General features: G+C 41.0%; 1 long non-coding RNA gene across 1 annotated transcript in view; it reads right to left on the bottom strand.

Annotated features, from left to right (window-relative positions):
• Positions 1–481: 481 nt before the first annotated feature.
• The window catches only part of LOC123465731, a 63,232-nt gene continuing 46,320 nt past the window's right edge, over positions 482–17,393 (bottom strand). The window contains exon 3 of the long non-coding RNA XR_006641019.1: positions 482–611. This is a non-coding gene — a long non-coding RNA (uncharacterized LOC123465731). The remainder of the gene's footprint in view (positions 612–17,393) is intronic.

A 17,393-nucleotide genomic window follows, 5' to 3' on the forward strand; every position in this document is an offset into this window, starting at 1 on the left:
AAAGTCAAGGAGTAACTTTACAGTGGAGAAAGTTGACAAAACTGCCTCAGCCATGTGATTAAATTTAGCATCTTGAGTGATAAGTCATATGGGTAGCGTGTGCACTTATGATGTGATAAAGCTAGCCCTTTACAGATACTGTGGTCTTCTAAAGACCTGGAAGTCCTGTTTAATCATGAGGGGGGAAAAAATCAGACAAACCCAAATTGGTAAACATGCTTCTCAATACCTGACCAGTATTCCTCTAAAGTGTCAAAGTCATTAAAAACAAGAAATATTTGAGTAAGTGTCATACTCTAAGGAGAAGGTGATGGCACCCCACTCCAGTACTCTTGCCTGGAAAATCCCATGGGCGGAGGAGCCTGGTAGGCTGCAGTCCAGGGGGTCGCGAAGAGTCAGACACGACTGAGTGACTTCACTTTCACTTTTCACTTTCACACATTGGAGAAGGAAATGGCAACCCACCTCAGTGTTCTTGCCTGGAGAATCCCAGGGACGGGGGAGCCTGGTGGGCTGCCGTCTATGGGGTTGCACAGAGTCGGACACGACTGAAGTGACTTAGCAGCAGCAGTAGCAGCATACTCTAAAGAGCTATTATTCTAGATGGAATCCTCGGACAGATAAAGAACAACAGGTACAACCTAAATAAATCTGAGTAGTTTGGACTTGAGTGAGCAATAATGAGTCAATATTTTGTCAATCAGTTTTAAAAAACATACTAATGAAAGATGACCAGTTCTGTCCTAGAGCATGAATGATTAAGGTCTATAAAATGACACATTAATACTAACTTTCCATATTCGACCCTCAGAAGTTTAACAAATGCAATAAACTATCAAAAATATTTGATCTTCCCTTTCTTTCAGAATCCCATTTCTCATTTCCTCAAGGTCCAGTCCTCACAAGCCAGGACTATTCAAGCACATCCCATAGTCAACCCATTGTACGGTGGTCCAGTTAAGCTGAACTATTGGTTTTCCTACAACTTTTCCTTCCATAGATCTTTGTGAAAGCTTGAACATTAAGCTTTGTGAAATGACTCTGATTCTCCATTATCTCTATATCATGCTCAATGAAGGACATGCGATCCTGGAACTGATTCTAGAATCCATTTCAAAAACAAGGGGAGAGAGAGTAAATGACTGCAAGCAATATGTCCCTGAAGTTTCTTCATTCCCAAGAGGATATTTTTACCAGATGAAGGAATCGTAGATTACTGAAATTGGGAAAAGCCATGGATAAGATCCTTGAACAAGAAGTAAAGATCGAGCCCCATAGAGATTGCATGACTTGCCCAAGGTCATAGTTTGTTAGTCTCAGAGAAGAAATAATGCATTTTTCTAAAATAGGATGCTTCTCACATTTTAGTCTTTTAGCAAATTTAACCTTTTCCATACAGCTGTTGAGATAACCTACTGGTTTTACAAGCTAAATCAACAGAAGGGACATAGCTCAGAAAATGCCCCCAGACTGCCTCCCTTTTCGTTATTGAAAACCACGAGATGAAAGTCTTTAATAACTTACTGCACAAGAGGACCATTACTGTCAGCATATACCACTCAGCCATATATTATAGCTTTTTCCTTCTCCACACAAAATTGCTTTGAAATTTACATTTGCTATAAAGGATTTAAGTCCATCACTATTAATTTTCTTCTACAAATTATGTTTAATTATCACCTCTTTCTACCTAGGAAGAAGCCCCTCTTGTACTGCCATCTCCATATAGCTCTCAAGAAGAGTGTCCTCAGCATGAATCTTTGATGGTGATTTTATACTCCTTACTTGCCCTTCCTTGTCAAGCGCACACAGCCCACTTAGAGATATGGAAATGAACTCTGCCTGGCTCTGCATTTCCTGCATACATATGAAATCTGGTCTCCCTAAGCAGGAGGAAAAAGGAACATTTTCCAGCTTTAGCCTGTGGAAAATTAGGCTAGAAACATCCCATTTTAAGATTCAAAGCAGCTTTGAAAGTCCATCCATGATTGATCGCTTAACAGGTCATATACTACATCTAATCTTTCTGATGCTTCAAGAATCATCTTATTTCCTCAGTTTTGGAGCCCTAGAAGAAACTAGTTTGAGAGAAATAGAAATCCAAAAATTATACTTTACTATTTTTTTCCATTTAATTTCTATGCTTCCTTACTACACGGTACCATATAAATAGCATCGGCTTCAGAGTTAGAAATACTAGCAGTCCAATCATAACTACCAAAAATTTACATAACTTCAGGCAAATCACTTATCTCTGAGCCCCTGTTCTCTCAACCTTAAAGATAAAGCTATCTTAAGTTTAACTAAGATTAGCATGTATTATGCTTGGCACATTCAAGGGATTCGAATGCTAATTGTCCCGTTCCAGATTCAGTGCAGCAGTCTTTTTGTCTATCATCAGTCTTCTGTCTGCAACTGATAGAAACTCAACTCAAACTGCTGCTGCGGCTGCTGCTAAGTCGCTTCAGCCATGTCCGGCTCTGTGCGACCCCATGGACTGCCAACTCAACTAGCGGAAGCTAAAATGGAATTCACTGACTCACATAACCAGGAAGTCCTGGCATGTTTCTGACTTTAGACATAGCTGGATTCAACTTCCCAAACAATGTTGCTATGGCTCTTAATTCTGTTGATCTCTGCTGGTGTTGCTCTGAACATAAGCACTAACCAAAATGACTGGCAAAATATGTTACAGATCTCCAGCCCCTGTCTTACTAGACCCTCAGTGAAGAAATTGCCTCCTACTAATTACATATCAAGTCCAGGGCAGACTCTGACTGGCCTTGCTTGAATCATGTACCTGCCTCCAACCCAATCATTGTGACCATGGGGAAGGGACAATTCAGTTTGGCCAACATGGGTAATGTCCTACCCTTGTGGTAGAGAGCAAAGTGGCATGATTTATAGTCTTAAGATTAAATGGAGTTAGGCACCCTGAGGAGAAGGCAATGGCACCCCACTCCAGTACTCTTGCCTGGATGGAGGGGCCTGGTAGGCTGCAGTCCATGGGGTCGCTAGGAGTTGGACATGACTGAGCGACTTCACTTTCACTTTTCACTTTCATGCATTGGAGAAGGAAATAGCAACCCACTCCAGCGTTCTTGCCTGGAAAGTCCCAGGGACGGAGAGCCTGGTGGGCTGCCGTCTATGGGGTCGCACAGAGTCGGATACGACTGAAGTGACTTAGCAGCAGCAGCAGCAGCAGGGACCCTGAAGAAACCAGAAGAAGGACTATTAAAACTAATACTGAAATAAAGAAATTAAATAAATGACAACTATAAATCAATAAATAAGTACTTGGCGTCTTTATTCACAATCTGATTTTCCTTTTCACTCTAGGTTATCTTGTTTGGGGATCTGCAGTCTATGTCAGGGATTAGCAAACTACAGAGACCAAATGTGACCCACTACTTGTTCCGTAAATACAGTTTTACTGAAAGCCAGTCATGCTCTTTCCTTAATGTGTTATCCATGGTTGTTTTGACACTACATTATCAGGGTGGAGTAGTTGCAACAAAGTTCACAGAAACTGCAAAGCTTAAAAAGTTTACTCTCTCAGTCTTTTCAGGAAAAGTCTGCCAACCCCTAATCTATGTCACAATAACAAGATAACGAGGCAGGAAAACATGCTTATTTAGAATATTTACTTGAAATAAAATAGAAATATTGATGACGATTTTACATAATTTGCGTCCACAATCTGTTAGAAGTTAGAAAAATGTATCTTGTCCAAAAAAGTATCCTCCACACAGTAGATGCTCAGTATACATTTTTAATACATATTTAACAGCACAACCATCCACTAAATTCACTCAAGCTCCCAAATTAGTCCTATCCTTAAAGCATCCTTTTCCCTCATACTCCACTTCATCCATAACTTCAAATCCTCTTAGCTCTACCTTGATGATACGTTTAAAATGCCTCTACTTCTCTCCATCTGTCAGCTTCATCCGTAGTACAAGCCAACACCATTTCTTGTCTAGACTAACACATTCATTTTTTAAAAATTAATTTATTTAAGTGAAAGTGAAGTCGCTCAGTCGTGTCCAACTCTTGGCGACCCGTGGACTGTAGCCCACCAAGCTCCTCTGTCCATGGGATTCTCCAGGCAAGAATACTGGAGTGGGTTGCCATTTCCTTCTCCAGGGGATCTTCCCAACCCAGGGATCGAACCCAGGCCTCCCACATTGCAGGCAGATGCTTTAACCTCTGCACCACCAGGGAAGCCCTTAAATACAAAAATACAGTCTCTCAGAAAACCTACTATAAAGACACAGAACTACTTTACAATATTGTGGTGGTTTTTGCCATCTATTGACATGAATCAGCTCTGGGTGTACATGTGTCCCTCATCCTGAACCCCCTCCCACCTCCCTCCCCATCCCATCCCCCTGGGTTGTCCCAGTGCACCAGCTTTGAGTGCCCTGTGAAACCAGAATTGAAAGAGACACGTGTACACCAGTGTTCATCACAGCACTGTTTGTAATAGCTAGGACATGGAAGCAACCTAGATGTCCATCAGCAGACAAATGGATAAGGAAGTTGTGGTACCTATACACAATGAAATATTACTCAGCCATTAAAAAGAAAACATTTGAATCAGTTCTAATGAGGTGGATGAAACTGGAGCCTATTATACAGAGTGAAGTAAGTCAGAAAGAAAAACACCAATACAGTATATTAATGCATATGTATGAAATTTAGAAATATGATAACAACAACCCTATATGCGAGACACCAAAAGAGACACAGATATAAAGAACAGACTTTTGGACTCTGGGAGAAGGTGAGGGTGGGATGGTTTGAGACAATAGCGTTGAAACATGCATATTACCATATGTGAAATAGATGACTAGTCAATTCAGTGCATTCATTTTTTAAACAGTCTCCCTGCTGCTATTCTTGTTGAAGTAATAGAAGTAATGTTGAAGCAATCCCTTCAACATCCGAGAAGGAACCTTTTTAAAACAAATCAGATATTATTTCTTTCTTCCCTACAGCCCTCCAAGGATTTCCTACTTTGTTTAATCTGAAACCCAGCTTTTTATCCGTGGACCAAAAATCACTACGTAAACTGGTCCCTGCCCACCTCTTAACCTTAACCAGATTCACTATAGCCCTTATTCCCCATTACAAATATGAAAGACTCCTTTGGTTCCTAGAATATACCATGCTCATTCCCTCTTTACGTCTTTTCCTGTCCCTCCTTCTGCCTGGAACTTTCTGTTCCCATCTCTATATGGCTGGCTGATTTTGCCTAGTAATTCAGGAATTCAAAAGTCACCTTTTCATTGGAATAAAATATATTGTTTCATAACTTTTATAGAATACATTATATTGTAGTATTAAAAGTTCTGTGATGCTGAAGCTCCAATATTTTGGCCACCTGATGCGAAGAGCTGACTCATTTAAAAAGACCCTGATGCTAGGAAAGATTGAGAGCAGGAGGAGAAGGGGACAACAGAGGATGAGATGGTTGGATGGCATCACCGACTCAATGGACATGGGTTTGGGTATACACCTGGAGTTAGTGATCGACAAGGAGGCCTGGTGTGCTGCAGTCCATGGGACTGCAAAGAGTCGGACACGACTGAGCGACTGAACTGAACTGAACTGAAAAGTTATGTTCTGTTTTCTAACTGATTACCACATACATTATGAGGTTTACATTATGTGTAATTACAAAGTAATTGACATCTGTAGCCTATTGTTTATGACTAATCATCACATGTTAATAGCCTGACTTTCTAACATGATCTTGGTGGTGATTGGAGTGATATGAACATGATGATATATGCTAGGCAAATGACTATTAATGAAATGTAGCAATACAATATTCATATATTTTCTTATTTTCAAAGACTTTGACTGTTTTATAATGAGCTCTAAGTCATTTACAAGTTTTGTGAGCTTGCTGTTGAAGTTAACAATCATTGGCTAAAATAGATTTGACACTGATATGTACTATGAAAACATGTTTCTATATCCAGTTTAATAGATCAATGAAGCTATATATTTTGACCCAAGAGCTTTTGATGTCAGGTAATGCAGGCCAAAAAAAAAAAAAAAACCCTTCATCATGATCAAAACATCAAATCTCATAAATCTCATGTCTTTTTAGAATAATGTGAGGCAGGAGGTATTTACAGATTTTCTGTTATAGGACATAGTTTTAAATGACCCTGAATATGACCTCAATCTAACAGGGTATTAGCACTACATTAAAAAAAAAAAAAAAAAACTTCTGTTGCACTATGACTAACCTCTGCTGGTTCATAGTTATTTTGAATAGCCACAAGTTGAAATGAATATATTAATGCAGGTTAAAATTGAAAAAAAGTGAAAGTGTTAGTCGCTTAGTCATGTTTGACATTTTGCAACCCCATGGACTGTAGCCTACCAGGCTCCTCTGTCTGTGGAACTCTCCAGGTAAGAATACTGGAGTGGGTATCCATTCCCTTCTCCAGGGACCTTCCCAACTCCAGGATTAAACCCAAGTCTCCTGCATTGTAGTCAGATTCTTTACCGTACAAGCCACCAATCCATACCCTTTAGACACAATCCTTCCACCAAGTACTAGCCACCTTACTGAGTATGTCAACCCATTTGTCCATAAAACCATTTTGAGGTCAGTCACTCAGTTCAGTTCAGTTGCTCAGTCGTGTCCAACTCTTTGCAACCCCATGAATCGCAGCACGCCAGGCCTCCCTGTCCATCACCAACTCCCGCAGTTCACTCAGACTCACGGCCATTGAGTCGGTGATGCCATCCACCCATCTCATCCTCTGTCATCCCCTTCTCCTCCTGCCTCCAATCCCTCCCAGCATGAGAGTCTTTTCCAATGAGTCAACTCTTTGCATGAGGTGGCCAAAGTACTGGAGTTTCAGCTTTAGCATCATTCCTTCCAAAGAACACCCAGGACTGATCTCCTTTAGAATGGACTTGTTGGATCTCCTTGAAGTTCAAGGGACTCTCAAGAGTCTTCTCCAACACCACAGTTAAAAGGCATCAATTCTTCAGCACTCAGCTTTCTTCACAGTTCGACTCTCACATCCATACATGGCTACTGGAAAAACCATAGCCTTAACTAGATGGACTTTTGTTGGCAAAGTAATGTCTCTGCTTCAATGCCATTTTTAAAAAAAGCCAGATACAATGTATACATATGCTTGATCTACAAACAGTATCAGAAACAAGAAATGGGATTTATCTATCATGATTTTTCTTGGTGACCCCACCTTAGGTCCTGGTGGGAACTGCTTTCCCTCTTCAGTACATATAAAGCAGCTTATAATTTTCATCCAAAATGTCTCAGATCGATAGTGCATCATGCTTTTCAAGAAAGCCAAATGCTGCCTCTCATCTGTAGCACATCTCTTAATGTTAAGGGATATTATTTGGAAGCTGCCTTCATAGTTCAGCATATAAGGGCAGCCATTAAGGAACTATGCACTCAAGTAGAACCACAACTGACCTCCTACCATCTTACTAATTACCTAGGGTCTTAGTTGCCGCACACTCAATACCAAAGATTTCAGTATGAAAAAACATTTCTTTGTTTTTTCATACTGACCAAAGGAAAAGTGAGTTTTACCCATTATATACATTGTTATGATAGAGAAGAGTCAAAGAAAGACCTCTAGATATTCAGCAGATCAGCTCCAGGGTGGTCAGTGGCAGTGGTGAGGCCAGGGGGGTCCTCCACCCCGGGTGTCTTCCAACATGGGCTCCAGCCTTCCCCAGAACTCCTTCCCAGCCACTCCACCAAGGCCTTTGCCTCGACCCCTGGCAGTGTGTTAACTGCCAGCCAACACCCAGTGAAGGGTTATACACTCAATGAGGACCAGCAGTGGGACAACCAGAAGACCAGGCGTGTCATCCAGCTATGTTGAGTGGCTGAAGGAAATGTCCCTGCTAGTTAGGGACTGACAAAACATGGTCCACTGGAGAAGGGAATGCCAAAGCATTTCAATATTCTTGCCTTGAGAACCCCATGAACAGTATGAAAAGACAAAAAGATAGGACACTGAAAGGTGAACTCCCTGGGTCAGTAGGTGCCCTATATGCTACGGGAGAAGAGTGGAGAAATAAGTACAGAAAGAATGAAGAGGCTGAGCCAAAGCAAAGACAACACCCAATTGTGGATGTGATGGTGATGGAAGTAAAGTCTGATGTTGTAAGAACAATATTGCATAGGAACCTGGAGTGTTAGGTCCATGAATCAAGGTAAATTGGAAGTGGTCAAACAGGAGATGGCAAGAGTAAGCATTGACATTTTAGGAATCAGTGAACTAAAATGGACTGGAATGGGTGAATTTAGATCAGATGACCATTATATCTACTACTGTAGGCCAGAATCCCTTAGAAGAAATGGAGTATCCCTCGTAGTCAACAGAAGAGTCCAAAATGCCGTACTTGGTTGTAATCTCATAAATGACAATGATGTTGGTTTGTTTCCAAGTTTCCAAGGCAAACCATTCAACATTACAGCAATCCAAGTCTATGCCCCAAACCATGAATGCTGAAAAACCTGAACTTGAATGATTCCATGAAGACCTACATGACCTCCTAGAACTAATACCAAAAAAAAATATATATATATATATGTCCTTTTCATCATAGGGGACTGGAATGCAAAAGTAGGAAGTCAAGAGATGGTGGTGTGTGTGTCAGTCACTCAGTCGTGTCCAACTCTGTGACCCCATGGACTGTAGCCCACCAGGCTCCTCTGTCCAAGGGATTCTCCAGGCAAGAGTACTGAAGTGGGTTGCCATTTCCTTCTCCACAAGAGATAGTGGACTAGTAGGCAAGTTTGGCTTTGGAGTAACAAATGAAGCAGGCAAAGGCTAAAAGAGTTTTGCCAAGAGAACGTACAGGTCATAGCAAATACCCTCTTTCAATAACATAAGAGACAACTCTATACATGGACATCACCAGATGGCCAGTATAAAAATCAAATTGATTATATTCTTTGCAGCCAAAGATAGAGAAGCTCTATCCAGTCAGAAAAACAAGACCTGGAGCTGACTGTGGCTCAGTTCGTCGGTTCCTTATTGCAAAATTCAGGCTCAAATTGAAGAAAGCAGAGAAAACTACTAGGCCATTCAGTAGTTGGATAACCTAAATCAAATCCCTTATGATTATACAGTGGAGGTGAAGAATAGATTAGAGGGACTAGATCTGGTAGAAAGAGCGCCTGAAGAAGAACTGTGCACAGAGGTTCATAACATTGTATGGGATGTGGTGACCAAAACCATCCCCAAGATAAAGAAACTCAAGAAGGCAAAGTGGTTGTCTTAGGAGGTCTTACAAATAGATTAGGAAAGGAGAAATGAAAGGCAAAGGAAAAATGGAAAGATAAATCTAATTAAATACAGAGTTTCAGAGAATAGCAAGGAAAGATAAGAAAGCCTTCTTAAGTGAACAGCGCAAAGGAATAGAGGAAAACAAAAGAATGGGAAAGACTAGATATTTCTTTAAGAAAGTTGGGGATACCAAGGGAACATTTTGGGAACTGGCTTCCCCAGTATCTCCTACACCTGCAACACAGGAGCCTAGGAGATAAGGATTCGATGCCTGGGTTGGGAAGGTCCCCTGGAGGAGGGCTTGGCAACCCACTCCAGTATTGTTGCCTGGAGAATCCCATGGACAGAGGAGCCTGGCAGGCCACAGTCCATAGGGTTGCAAAGAGTTGGACATGACTGAACCGACTTAGCATACACACATATAAGGGAACATTCCATACACAGATAGGTACCATAAAGGACAAAAAGGGTAAGGACCTAATAGAAGCAGGAGAGATTAAGAAAAGGTGGCAAAAATACACAAAACTGTACAAGAAAGCTCTTAATGACCCAGATAACCATGATGGTGTGGTCACTCACATAGAGCCAGACATCCTGGAGTACTAAGTCAAGTGGGCCTTAGGAAGCATCACTATGAACAAAGCTAATGGAGGTGATGGAATTCCAGCTGAGCTATTTCAAATCCAAAAGATGATGCTATTAAAATGCTGCAATCAATATGCCAGCAAATTTGGAAAACTCAGCAGTGGCCACAGGACTGGAAAAGGTCAGTTTTCATTCCAATCCCAAAGAAAGGCAATGCCAAATAAAGTTCAAATTACCACACAATTGCATTCATGTTACATGCTAGAAAAATTATGCTCAAAATCCTTCAAACTAGGCTTCAACAGTACATGAACAGAGAACTTCCAGATGTACAAGCTGGATTTAGAAAAGATGGAGGAACCAGAGATCAAACTTCTACCATATGCTGGATCATAGAAAAAGCAAGGGAATTCCAAAAATACATCTACTTCTGCTTCACTGACTATGGTTAAAGGCTTTGACTGTGTGGATCACAACAAACTTTGTAATATTCTTAAAGAGATGGGAATACCAAACCACATTACCTACCTCCTGAGAAACTGGTATGCAGGTCAAGAAGCAACAGTTAGAACTGGACAGGGAACAATGGTTCATAATTGGGAAAAGAGAACGTCAAAGCTGTATATTGTCACCCTCCTTATTTAACGTATATGCAGAGTACATAATATGAAATGCTGGGCTTGATGACTCACAAGCTACAATCAAGATTACCAGGTGAAATATCAACAACCTCAGATATGCAGATAATACCACTTTAATGGAAGAAAGTGAAGAGGAACTAAAGAGCCTCTTGATGAAGGTAAAAGAAGAGAGTGAAAAGCTGGCTTAAATTTCAAAAAAGTGGAAACAGTATCAGATTTCATTTTCTTGGACTCCCAAAATCAATGTGGACAGTGACTGCAGCCACGAAATTAAAAGACACTTGCTCCTTGGAAGAATTTAGGCAGTATATTAGAAAGCAGAGACGTCACTTTGCCAACAAAGGTCCATGTAGTCAAAGCCATGATTTTTCTAGTAGTCATATATGGATGTGAGAATTGGACCATAAAGAAGCCTGAGTACTGAAGAATTGATTTTGAACTGTGGTGCTGGAGAAGTCTTGAGAGTCCCTTGGACAACAAGGAGATTCTAAAGGAAATCAGTACTTAATATTCATTGGTAGGACTGGTGCTGAAGTTGAAGTTCTGATACTTTGGCCACATGATGCAAAGAACCAACTCACTGGAAAGGACCTCGATTCTGGGAAAGATTGAGGGCAAGAGAAAAATGGGGTGACAGAGGATGAGATGGTTGGATGGCATCACTGACTCAATAGACATGAGTTTAGCAAATGCCTAGAGATGGTGAAGGACAGGGTCACATGGCATGCTGCAGTCCTTGGGGTCACAAAGAGTCGGACATGACATAGCAATGGAACAACAAGATATTCGGGGAAAAACCTTAGCCTTGTCACTACATAGCATCTGTAGCATTTTCCCCACCAGGAAGTCTCATCAGGTGATTGCTTGATTGACGTGAACTGAGAACAATGTGTCTATCACTTGCTGATAACTGCAGAGACAGAGATTTAATGGTAGACATTCCTGGAATTTAAGTCGTGTGTGTGTGTGTATGTGTGTGTGCATGCACATATGTAACCAGTTTGGAACAGAGAAGAAGAGAATCACGCAATAGATTTTGAATCCAGTTTCCATAAATGGATCAAAGGAAAACTGAAAAAAGCTGGGCAAGTTTTTTTGTTTTTGCCTCACCTGTTTCCCCCTCCATATATGCTCTAGCCCCTCTTTTCTCCCAAGGCCTGGATCATGTTTCTCCCTCATGGTTGCCTCAATTTCCCAAAGAGACCCTCCAAACCCCACACATAAAACTTTGTGCTCCTGATTTTTTAATGATAGACTCTTAGAAACGAGCTACTATAAAATGTTTTGAAAACATGTCTAAGGACCTTATTACATATTGCCAAAACAGCTTTCTCTTTCTTCATCTCAGAACTGAGATCTGTGGTTACAAAGTTTAACTCCCAGGACTGAGACCTCAAGACAGTTCTATGAACTTGATTTTACTCTTTCTTCTTGGAAGTTGTTGCCCATAAAGATAAGGCTATAAACCAATAAATCACTTTCGCTGTTAGCTTCAGAACTTTTCTGGAAACTAAGTTATATGAATAATTAGCTTGCCCATCTAGATAAACAGAACTTGTCAAAACAATAGATTGTTCACATGAGCAAACAGCTCACATATCAAACTATTTTTACTTAGAACACGTGCTTGAAGATCCTTATCTTACAACACTCACCAGTCTTAAACTCTTGTATCATAGTTTGGCCATTCCTTATCAAATCTTTAACACTAAAGCCTGCCTTAAACCAATCAATCCTCAAACTGTATAGATTTCTAACCATGACTACCCTCTTTTGAGGCATAACTAAGACTCTGTCAAGGTTTGCTCTCCCTTACTGCAGTAGGTTTACTCAAGTTAGCTTTGCTTAAGCCTCAGTTTATTCTAGTGACATTTTGGGAGGTCAAAGTCAAAACATCCAACAAATATGTATTAACTCTCTTGTCTTTTTGGCTAGATACAGGGGATTCAATGTTGACTAAATGTGACAACAGCCTATGTGATCGTGGAAGGGAAAAACATGTTAGTCAAATCATTATAAATATATACATTTTGATTATGATTAGCATCATATGGTGGAGAAGGCAATGGCACCCCACTCCAGTACTCTTGCCTGGAAAATCCCATGGATGGAGGAGCCTGGTGGGCTGCAGTCCATGGGGTCGCTAAGAGTCAGACATGACTGAGCGACTTCACTTTCACTTTTCCCTTTCATGCATTGGAGAAGGAAATGGCAACCCACTCCAGTGTTCTTGCCTGGAGAATCCCAGGGACGGGGGAGCCTGGTGGGCTGCCGTCTGTGGGGTTGCAGAGTCGGACACGACTGAAGCGACTTAGCAGCAGCAGCAGTGTCATATGGGCAAGTTATAAGGTGGTGTGAGAGCAAATAGTTAAATAATGTGACACTTTCAGGGAGAATAAGGTGGATGCACTGAGCAGGTAATGTTTGATCTGAGACTTCAAGGATGAAAAAGCCTCAACTAGGAAAAGATGCAAAGAAAGTGGTTGAGGAAGAGAAAGAATGGAAGGGGAAAGGGATAAACATGGGAGAAGAAGGGGGCAAAGAAAAGTGGAGGAGGGGAGCTAAGGATGGGGCTGAGACATGAGGAGGAGGAGTGGGAGGGAGGGAAGAGACAGGAAGTCTCAGAACCTACTAGGCATACAGAAAATCTGTGTGAAGGCAACTGGGGGGAAAAAATTCCCTTCATCCTAGAACAGAGAGCAAAGGGAAAGCAATATGAGGTGCAACATATAGACATACAGACCAGAAAAATCATACAATTTAACCTTCATCCTTAAGTATACGAGAGTGTCAGCTTTACCATATGATCACTAACATTAAGTATTACCCTATGTTTATCCTTGCTAATCTGATACATGAAAAATATTCTATTATCTTAATTTTTAATCCTTTGTTTACTGGTGAATATACAAAGAAAAGTCTTCCCTGCTGGCTCAGACAGTAGTCTGCCTGCAAAGCAGGAGGCCCAGGTTCAATCTCTGGGTCAGGAAGATCCCCTGAAGAAGGAAATGGCAACCCACTCCAGTATTCTTGCCTGGAAAATCCCATGGATGGAGGAGCCTGGCAGACTACAGTCCATGGGGTCGCAAGGAGTCAGACACAACTGAGCAACTAACACTTTTTATACAAAGAAAAGCCAATTTAACATTTTTATTTCCTCCATTTTAATGCATCTCTTCATTTCTTGACCTCAATATAACATTGAGATTCCTCTTTCTTACCTATTTGAACAGAACTTTATATATTGTGATCTTAGCCCATCAGCATTAGTTATACAAATATTCCCCCTAGTTCACTCTTGGTTTTTAATCTCTATATTGTTTTATAAAGACATAGCAATTTATTTTTATGCACTAAATACATGAACATTTTCACTTGCGATTTTCCCTTTGCTTTTCTACTACGGGAGTCTTTCTTAATCCAAAGAGTTAATCACCTAAATATTTTAAACAGTTTTATAATTTGCATTTCTACATTTAAATCTTGAAATATTTGGTATTTATTTTGGAGCATATCATCTGTTAAGGATCTAAATTTACTTTATCCCCTTAATAAGTTTCCCGTGATTGCAGAGTCATTCGTTGACTAGTCTTCTCGTTCTCTCCTTACAAGTCCTTGATATCTCCTTTATCATATTTTGCCTTCTCAAATACTAGCTGGAAGCTTTTACAAGGTCACCTATTCTACTTTGTCTGTTTATCCCTGGGGCCAGTGATTTAATTATTTGAGCGTTAGACTAAGTTTTAATATCTGGTTGTAGCCTGTCCCAGCCCTCACCTGGTTATCCCTCCAGAAGCACTTTAGAATAACAGTATCAAGTTCTGAAGAAACAAATCCTTTTGAAATGTTAATTTGGAGGTTGTTAACAGGTCCACCTTCTTATATTGGAATGCCATTCCAGACACTTCATGTAAGCACATGTATTATTTAGCCTGCTAATTCAGGCTTCCAGAGCCATAATTAGATAGACTAACACCCAAAGACCTGCATTTGAGGTCAGATTTCATGACTTTCAGCATCTACTTAGGGTGCCATGTGATAACTTCTGCTTCCCCATATAATAGATGGTGGTCCCTGTGCATCACATGACGCTATTCCAAGGATGAAATAATGTATGAAAAGACTTTTGTGGGCAAGAGGTCATAAGTGCTCGAGTCTGGAGCTAGGCCAGGCCATCCACTTGTGGCCATGACTGCACCACACTTACACCAACCTCTTCGTCATCTTCCCTGGCTTCTTCAGCCTAAAACCTCCCCAATGTCAGGATCAAGTTTTGTAATTTTTGTAATTAATATTGTAAAATCCAATATCGCAATGCTTAAAAGGGACCACAGTATAATCAGGCTATAAAGAGAAGAGCCTAAACAAACACATGAAAAGATGCTCAACATCACTCATTATCAGAGAAATGCAAATCAAAACCACAATGAGGTACCATCTCACGCCAATCAGAATGGCTGCTATCCAAAAGTCTACAAGCAATAAATGCTGGAGAGGGTGTGGAGAAAAGGGGACCCTCTAGCACTGTTGGTGGGAATGCAAACTAGCACAGCCACTACGGAGAACAGTGTGGAGATTCCTTAAAAAACTGGAAATAGAACTGCCATACGACCCAGCAATCCCACTGCTGGGCATACACACTGAGGAAACCAGAAGGGAAAGAGACACGTGTACCCCAATGTTCATCGCAGCACTGTTTATAATAGCCAGGACATGGAAGCAACCTAGATGTCCATCAGCAGATGAATGGATAAGAAAGCTGTGGTACATATATACACGATGGAGTATTACTCAGCCATTAAAAAGAATACATTTGAATCATTTCTAATGAGGTGGATGAAACTGGAGCCTATTATACAGAGTGAAGTAAGTCAGAAAGAAAAACACCAATACAGTATACTAACGCATATATATGGAATTTAGAAAGATGGTAATGATGACCCTATATGCAAAACAGCAGAAGAGACACAGATATAAAAAACAGACTGTTGGACTCTGTGGGAGAAGGTGAGGATGGGATGTTTTGAGAGAATAGCATTGAAACATGTATATTATCATATGTGGAATAGATTGCCAGTCCAGGTTCAATGCATGAGACAGGGTGCTCAGGGCTGGTGCACTGGGATGACCCTGAGGGATGGGTTGGGGATGGAGGTGGGAGGGAGGGTTCAAGATGGGGAACACATGTACACCTATGGCTGATTCATGTGAATGTATGGCAAAAACCACCACAATATAATAAAGTAATTAGCCTCCAATTAAAATTTTAAGAGAGAGAGAGAAAAGCCTAAAAACAAACAAAAACCAGGGGCCTCTCAGATGGTAAAGAATCTTCCTGCAGTGTGGGAGACATGGTTTCAATCCCTGGGTTGGGAAGATCCCCTGGAAAAGGGAATGGCCAACTACTCCAGTATTCTTGCCTGGAGAATTCCATGGACAGTGGAGCCTGGCAGGCTACAGTCTATGGTGTTGCAAAGAGTAGGATACAGAGAGTCACAAGGAATGACTAACACTTTCACTTTCTCAAACTGAAAGAGCTTGAATTTGAGGATCTGGAGTTTTTTCCAAGACCAGATGGAGAAAAATGATGGTTTCCTGTGTGTTCATTCTATGTGAAGAAACAAAGAGAGATGGGTCTGCCACGGGGTCAAGCAAATAGCTAACAGAAACAAAGAAAAGAGGAACAGGAGAGGACCCTTTAAAATTCATCCAGGCCCCCTCACCTAGGTGGTAGAAATGAATTTCAATGAGGATGAAAATCCCCACTCTTTCCTAGATGGGATCTCTCTTCCTCCAGCCCAGAGTGCTGTTTGCCCAGGTCCAGCCTTACAGGAAGGCAGATCCCAGAGAGGCCTCTCTGAAGGCACAGCCACCCTCCCCTCCTCTGTGGCTGAGCTCCAGGTTGTCACACAGCCCAGCAAACCCCAACAAGTTAATTTGTAATCTTAGGGGGAAAATGATGGTCGCTCTGCGTCTGTCACCGAGCACTCTCCCTGCCAGTTTAAACAGCTGATTAGTTAGCACCACTGGAATCGATCCGCATCAGTTCCACCTGCATGCACCCACCAGGAACCACTTTATTGTAAATCAATCATTCTGCAAACATCTCACAAAGGGACCAGGCTTTGCTAACAAGCTGCCCCTTCCTGTTCCCTCTTGGAAGCACCCAGCAAAGGTGACCAACATTTTTCAAAAATTATCTCTTTAGGTTCTTTTGAGCCTGAGCAGGGAGCAGAAAGGCAGAAAAGGATTGAGGCTTCCTAATACAAGCACATGCTCAAGGTGGTGGGTTTGTCTCTCTGGAATCAGGGCCAATGTTTTTCTATGCCCTCCCTTTAAAAAAAATAAAAATGTCTGGGCAAAAGTTTTGAGTAGACTTTTCACAAAAGAAGAAATATGAATGGCTGGAAGGACATGAAAAAACGCTCAACATCACTTGTCATCTCAGAAATGTAAATTAACACCTCAGTGAGATACCTATACCACCAGAAAGGCTAAAATTAAAAAGACAAACACCTGATGTCAGTGAGGATAAAGAGCAAACTGAACTTTCAAACGTGGTAGGTGAGAGCGTAAGATGAGATAACTACTTGGAAAAAAGGTTTGCAGTTTCTTATAACACTAAACATATCATATACCCCATCACCAACAATTTTACCTCTACTTATTGACCCAAAATAAACGAAAGCATATGTGTTCTTAAAGACTCATACACAGATATTCACAGCCACATTATGCACAACAGCCAAAATCTGGAAACAGCCCAGATAATCATAACCAGGTAAATGGATAAACAAACTGTGGTATATCTACACATAGGGAATAATACTCAGCAATCAAAAAAGGAATGAGTTACTGATAC

The sequence above is a fragment of the Bubalus bubalis genome, chromosome 4, assembly GCF_019923935.1.
Source record: "Bubalus bubalis isolate 160015118507 breed Murrah chromosome 4, NDDB_SH_1, whole genome shotgun sequence".
Lineage (NCBI taxonomy): Eukaryota > Metazoa > Chordata > Mammalia > Artiodactyla > Bovidae > Bubalus > Bubalus bubalis.